The sequence below is a fragment of the Elephantulus edwardii genome, unplaced genomic scaffold (assembly GCF_000299155.1).
Source record: "Elephantulus edwardii isolate Elephantulus edwardi_28Jun2011 unplaced genomic scaffold, EleEdw1.0 scaffold00292, whole genome shotgun sequence".
Lineage (NCBI taxonomy): Eukaryota > Metazoa > Chordata > Mammalia > Macroscelidea > Macroscelididae > Elephantulus > Elephantulus edwardii.
Window position 1 is genome coordinate 3,039,184 of NW_006400042.1, and position 7,835 is coordinate 3,047,018.

A 7,835-nucleotide genomic window follows, 5' to 3' on the forward strand; every position below is an offset into this window, starting at 1 on the left:
CTTGACTACGCAGGACCCTTTAACTCGGGCAACAGGGATATCCTGGGCACCCTGATGTAGATGAGAAGCTACTTCCAGAAGAGAAAAACAGGTTTCTTTCCTGGTCATTCAGGTATTTTTTGGGGAAAACTGTTGTCTGGCTTGACCATGCTTGACCCTTTAACTTAGGCAACAGAGAGGTCCTGGGCACCTTGAAGGAGGTGAGAAGCCACTTCCAGAAGGGAACATCAGGATTTTTCCTTGGTCATTCAAGTACTCTGGGGAAAGAAACTGCTGTCATGTCCTCAGCCTTGCAGGTCTAGGGCCAAAAAAAAGGGAAATACTGCTGTGGACCAATACAGACATTTGAAACCACTGGAGCAGCAAGCATTGGTGGGGTGCAGCTAGCCTTGGTGGGTTGCAGCAAGTTCGATGGGGAGCATCATGCCACAGCAGGGAGCAGGGACAGTGAACCGAGGTGTGGAGCAGTGAGCCATGCCTGGGAGCAGCAAGCTGCAGCAGGACACACCCACCAGGAGAAAGCAGGACAGCACGAATTTGAGTGAAGTACTTCAGGGAGATCTCGACTGATTGCTGGACCAATTTTGGGACCCCATTGCCTTTAGCAAGAAGGAGTGACAGAGCTGGAGCTCAACTAGGGTAGCAGACTCAGTTCTTGAGGGGAAAACCAAGACTTCCTGGTTTTCCATTCAGGTTCCCCATCCACAAATCCACCCTCAACTTACATTTGCATGAGCATCTCAAACCCCCAATTCCACATGTGTTTGTGTGTGTGCCTACCCTAGTGCATCCACGTGTGTCCCTGCCCAAACTTCTTCTGGGTCAGTGACATAAGATCAAGAAACAGTTATCGCCTCAGACACGAAAAACTACCACAGCAATGTCCCAAAAGAAGCAAGCTACCTCTATCCCTACACAGGCCCAAAGCAAGATATCACTCCCCAAAAGTGACACAGTAGCAATAGATTTCCTGAATCCAGAAAGTCTGATGGAACTTTCTGACAGAATTCAAAAGAACAATGATTGAATATTCTCAATGGGTGACAAACAAACTTGAAAAATTACAGGATACCACAAGCAAAAATCAGGAGTAGCTTTAAAAATAAATTCAAAACAATGCAGATAAAACAAATGAGGCATTAGAGACACTGGAAAAAGAAGAAACCATGATCAAAAATGTGAGGTTTCAAGGTTTCAGATGCTGTCAACATGATGGAGGGACACATGAACAGAGTTGAAGAGATAGTTGACAGAACCAGTGAAATAAAAGATAGAGTTATCACCACTGATATGCTACAGCAAAAATCAGAATCAAAAAAGAAAACTTAAGAATAAGGTGGGACATCATCAAAGATATGAATAGACACTTCACCAAAGAAGACATTCAGATGGCAAATAAACACATGAAGAAATGTTCAAAATCCCTGGTTCTTAAGAGAGATGCAATTCAAAACAACTATGAGATATCATCTCACCCCAGTAAGAATAGCCAAATTTAACAGAACAGCAAACATCAAATGCTGGCAAGATTTCGGAGAAATTGGAACTCTCATTCACTTGATGGGAGTGTAAAATGGTGCAACCACTATGGAAAGCTATATGGTGCTTTCTCAAAAAGTTGTATACTACATTGAAACAGATAAGGGAGAGAACTGTTTAAAAGGGATATATGATTGGGTATTATTGTAATAATAGGAGTCCAGAATGAAGGCTGCACAGTGGTGTGGACTTGGGGGAAGGGATTGTATAACAATGAAAAAGGTTTTTCTTTTTACTTTTCAAGGAGAAGAGTGAATGGGCGGAAGGGGTGGGCAGGGAGAAAAGTGCAACAATGAATGACTAGAAACCCCAAGTCTCTGTAAACTTTCATTAAAATTAATTTTTTTAAAAACCCATAAAAGAAAGATCATATCATATCATATCATATCATATCATATCATATCATATCATAGTCAAATTTGCCAGAACCAAAGATAAGGAGAAAATTCTGAAAGCAATGAGGGAGAAATAAAGAGTAACCTACAAGGGAGAACAAATAAGATTAAGTGCCAGTTTATCAGCAAAAACCATGTGAGCAAGAAGACAGTGGAATGACATATATTGAAAACTCTAAGAATACAACTAACAAACATGAATACACAGCAAAATTGCCCATCAAATACAAAGGAGAGATCAAGATATTCTCAGAAAAGCACAACAAAAGGGAGTTTGTAAAACAAAACTAGAATTGTAGGAAACACTGAGAGACATTCTTTTTACAGAAGTGCCACAGAAAACAGTATGGACCAAACAAACCAGCAACAACACCAAAAAGAATCCAACACAATGATAGCAATAAAACCTTGCCTCTCAATAATTACACTGAATGTGAAATGTTTAAAAGTACCACTGAAGAGAAAAAACATAGCCAATTGGATAAAAAAACCCCAAATTCATCAATATGCTGTCTATAAAAGACATACCTGAAAAATGAAGATAAAAAAAATACTAAAAATAAAAAGGTAGGAAAAAATATACAAAGCAAATGAAAATGAGAAAAAAGCAGGAGTAGTGATATTAATCTCTGACAAAATATGTTTCAATGCAAAAATCATCACAAAAGACAAGGGTCAATAGAACAAGAGGACATAACCATAATAAATATCTATGCACCAAATGATGTTGTTGTTGTTGTTATGTACCATCAAGTCTCCTGAAACTCCTAATGCCTCTATGTACTACAGCCCTAAATCCTATCCTATGCCAATCTCATTGTCTCTAAACACATACCCCCAATACCCCAGTAAATGAATCAATCCATCTCATCGAAACTCTTCCTTTCCTGTGCTGTCCCTCCACCCTCCCAAGCATGACGGCCCTCTCCAAGGACTGGTCCCTCCTTGCAACATATGCAAAGTATGTCAGATGAAGCTTCAATATCCTTGCCTCCAAGGATCAGCCTGGCTTCACCCCCTCCAGGACAAACTTGTTTATTCCCTTATCAGTCCATGGTATATTCAATACTCTTCTCCAACATTACAGCTTGAAGGCATCAATTCTCCTTCTATCATCCCTAGTCATCGTTCAGCTCTCTGATGCATAGCAAGTGAATGCAAAGACCATGGCCTGTATCAGGCTTACCTTAGTCTCCACACTGACACTGTTGCTCTTTGGAACTTTGGAGAGGTATCTGATATCAGGCTTACCCATTGCAATTTTTCTTTTAATTTCTTATTTTTTCCATATTTATTCATATTAATATTTTAATTGGTTTTTAATGTCCTATATTTTCTATTTTCTGCAGAGTGTTAACTGTGGAGCCAAGCAAACTAAAACTGTTAACAATCTCAACCTCTTAACCATCTTTCATGAAGCTGTTGATTGGCCCAGTAGTGAGAATCTTTGTTTTCATTCTATTGAAATCCATATTGAAGGTTGCAGTCCTTGACCTTCTGCAGCAAGTGCTTCAGATCCTCCTCAGTTTCAGCAAGCAAGGTTGTGTCATCTGCATGACGCAGATTGTTTATGAGTCTTCCTCCAATCCTGATGCCATATTTCTCCTCATAGAGCCCAGCCTCCTAGATAATCTATTCTGCACATAGATTGAAAATGAAAGGAGATAGGACACATCCCTGGTGTACACCCTTCCCAATTTTGAGCCATGTAGTGTTTCCATGCTCTGTTCAATGACTGCCAAGTATAGATCCAAGTTTAGGCTTAGCATAATTACTATCAAGTATTCTGGGATTCCCATTATTCTCAGAGTTAGCCACAATTTGCTGTGGTCCTCACAGTCAAATGCCTTTGCTTATTCAATAAAACACAGACAGGCATTCCTTTGGTACTTCCTGCTTTTAGCCAAGATTCGTCTAACATTAGCTACAATATCTCTCGTCCCACGACCTCTTCTAAACCCAGCCTAGACTTCTGGCAGTTCTCTGTTGATGTGCTGTTCCAGTAATTTTTGGATAATCTTCAGGAGAATGTTGCTTGCATGTGATATTAATGACATTATTTGATAATTTCACATTGTTTGATAGTTGTCTTTTAATTCACCTTTCTTTGGAATGGAAACAAATATAGATCTCTTCCAGGCAGTTGGCCAGGTGGTTACCCTCCAGATTTCTTGGAACAACTTGGTGAGTACATCTATGGCAGCATGTTTGTTGAAATATATCAATTGGTACGCCATCAATAGGGTTGCAAAATATACAAATCAAGCATTAACAGAAATGAAAAACAAAATAGACAACACAACCATATTAGTAGGAGACATCAATACACATTCTCATGAATAAAATAGAACTACCAGAAAGAAACTGAACAAAGATGCTGAAGAATTAAACCATACAATAAACAAACTTGATCTCATAGATATGTACAGGCTAATGTCCCACCATCCTCCCTCCCTTAAAAGTGCAGTATAGAGAGGAAAAGCAAGAGAAAGACGGACGTTGAGAGAACGAGGAGGAAGGCGAGAAAATGGCGCCCATGGATTACAGTACTTACAGCCAAGCTGCAGCCCAGCAGGGCTACAGTGCCTACACCACCCAGCCCACTCAAGGATATGCGCAGACCACCCAGGCATATGGGCAACAAAGTTACGGAACCTATGGACAGCCCACTAATGTCAGCTATACTCAGGCTCAGACTACTGCAACCTATGGGCAGACTGCCTATGCAACTTCTTATGGACAGCCTCCTACTGGTTATAGTACTCCAGCTGCCCCCCCCCAGGCCTACAGCCAGCCTGTCCAGGGGTACAGCACTGGTGCTTACGATACCACCACTGCTACAGTAACCACCACCCAGGCATCCTATGCAGCTCAGTCTGCATATGGTACACAGCCTGCCTATCCAACGTATGGGCAGCAGCCAGCAGCCACCGCACCTGCAAGACCACAAGATGGTAGCAAGCCCACTGTAACAAGCCAGTCTCAATCTAAAACAGGAGGTTACAACCAGCCAAGCACGGGGTATGGACAAAGTAAGTACAGTTATCCCCAGGTACCTGGGAGCTACCCCATGCAGCCAGTCAGCGCACATCCATCCTTCTCACCTACCAGCTATTCCTCTTCACAACCAACTGGCTATGATCAAAGCAGTTACTCTCAGCAGAACACCCATGGACAGCCGAGCAGCTATGGACAGCAGAGTAGCTAAGGGCAGCCAAGCAGCTATGGACAGCAGCCACCCACTAGTTACCCCCTCCCCCCCAAACTGGATCCTACAGCCAGGCTCCAAGTCAATATAGTTAACAGAGCAGCAGCTACGGGCAGCAGAGTTCATTTCAACCGGACCACCCCAGTAGCATGGGTGTTTATGGGCAGGAGTCTGGAGGATTTTCCGGACCAGGAGAGAACTAGAACATGAGTAGCCCTGATAACCGGGGCAGGGGAAGATGGGGATTTAATCGTGGAGGCATGAGCAGAGGTGGGAGGGGAGGGGGACGCAGTGGAATGGGCAGCGCTGGAGAGCGAGGTGGCTTCAATAAGCCTGGTGGACCCATGGACGAAGGACCAGATCTTAATTTAGGCCCACCTGTGGACCCAGATGAAGACAGTGCAATTTGTGTGCAAGGATTAAATGACAATGTGACTTTAGATGATCTGACAGACTTCTTTAAGCAGTGCCAGGTTGTTAAGATGAACAAGAAAACTGGACAGCCCATGATCCATATCTACCTGGACAAGGAAACAGGGAAGCCCAAAGGCGATGCTACAGTGTCTTATGAAGACCCCCCCGACTGCCAAGGCTGCTGTAGAGTGGTTTGATGGGAAGGATCTCCAAGGGAGCAAGCGTAAAGTGTCTCTAGCATGGAAGAAGCTACCCATGAACAGCATGCGTGGTGGAATGCCACCACCCTGAGGGCAGGGGCATGCCACTGCCGCTCCTTGGAGATCCAGGGGGCCCAGGAGGTCCTGGGGAACCCATGGGTCCCATGGGAGGCCATGGAGGAGACAAAGGAGGCTTCCCCCCACGAGGACCCTGGGGTTCCCGAAGGAACCCATCTGGAGGAGGAAACGTCCAACACCGAGCTGGAGATTGGCAGTGCCCCAATCCGGGTTGTGGAAACCAGAAGTTCGCCTGGAGAACAGAGTGCAATCAGTTTAAGGCCCCCAAGCCTGAAGGCTTCCTCCTACCACCCTTCTCACCTCCGGGGGGTGGCCACGGCAGAGGTAGCCCTGGTGGTATGTGGGGCAGCAGAGGTGGCCTCATGGACAGTGGTGGTCCAGGTGGAATGTTCAGAGGTGGTCGTGGTGGAGACAGAGGTGGCTTCCATGGCGGCTGGGACATGGACCAAGGTGGTTTTGGTGGAGGAAGACGTGGAGTCCTGGGGGCCCCCCTAGACCATTGATGGAATAGATGGGAGGACGAAGAGGTGGCCGCAGAGGACCCGGGAAGATGGATAAAGGAGCACCACCAGGAGCGCAGAGACCAGCCCTATTAGACAAGACCCGCAGAGCTGCATTGACTACCAGATTTATTTTTTAAACCAGAAAATGTTTAAAATTTATAATTCCATATTTATAATGTTGGCCACAACATTATGATTATCCCTTGTGTGTACTTTAGTATTTTTCATCATTTGTGGGGGGGGGGGAACAACCACAAAGCATTAAAACAAGTTAAATGGTAGTGTGCTGAGGTTTTTTGTTTATTTTTTTTTCTTTCTTAAAGATGGTTGTTTAACTAAGACTAAACCAGTGGGATCCCCTTGTGAGCATGCTCAGTGTCGTTGTGGAGAATCAAGAGGGCCGCTAACTATAACATTGTTCATAGTTGTGATATTTTCCCCTTTCCTTTTTCTTTTTTTAAATAAAATTCCAAATACTTATATATTAAAAAAGTGCAGTATACCTTCTTCAATGAGCATAGGATGTTCTCCAGAATAGTTAACATTTTAGGTCACAAGACAAGCATCAATAAAGTAAAAAACATAGAAATAATATAAAGCACCTTCTCAGACCATAATGCCATAAAATGAGGATAAAGAAGAAAAAAAATCCATATATCTGGAAGGTGAACAACACCTTGCTTGAACATGAATGAATACTAGAAGAAACAAAAAATGAAATTAAAATGCGTCTTGAGTGGCAGGAAGCTGCACTGCAATCCCAGAGGTTCATGGTTCAAATCCACCAGATGCTCTGCTGGAGAAGGAGGTTCAATCCTCCAGTACCAGTCAAATCTGATTTAATGGCACACCCACAAAGATAGTAAAATAAAAAAATTTTAAACAAAATGCTTCTTGAAACAAACGACAATGAAAACACAACTTACCAAAATCTCTGGGAAACAGCCAAAGTAGTAATTAGAGGTCTATTTATTGCAATAAGCAAACACATCAAAAGGCAAGAAAAAAATGATAATTGACTCTGTAACCCAACATCTCCAACAAATTGAAAAAGAACCCTACACCCTCTAAAAAATCTGAAATTATAAAAATTGTTGTTGTCGCTGTTGTTGCTGTTGTTAAGTACCATCAAGTGCTTAAAGAAACATAGCAACTATATAAATGAAAGAACTGAACACTTGTATAATTTTCATTGTTTCTCTGAGGTCATAGAGTTTCCGGAGGCAAGCTATGTCGGAAGTGGATGCCACTCCTGCTTCCAAACTTGTTTTAATAGGAGAACTCCGCCAAACACTGTAAACCATGGGTAACCATTATCTCATTTGACACATCAGTGTCACCGTGTTTAGCAACACAAAAAACCTCCATATCTCTGTAGAGCAAATGGACAGACCAGTGCTATACCACTTAGAAGAGTCGAAAAATCAAAAGGGCCGAACTCGTTCAGCATTTCTTAAGCTCAAGGAACTGAAGAACAAATTCAAACCTAGAGTTGCTA

At 42.9% G+C, this 7,835-nt stretch overlaps 1 pseudogene; it reads left to right on the forward strand.

Moving 5' to 3' along the window:
- Positions 1 to 4,461: 4,461 nt before the first annotated feature.
- Positions 4,462 to 6,430, forward strand: LOC102872004 (annotated as a pseudogene).
- Positions 6,431 to 7,835: the final 1,405 nt, after the last annotated feature.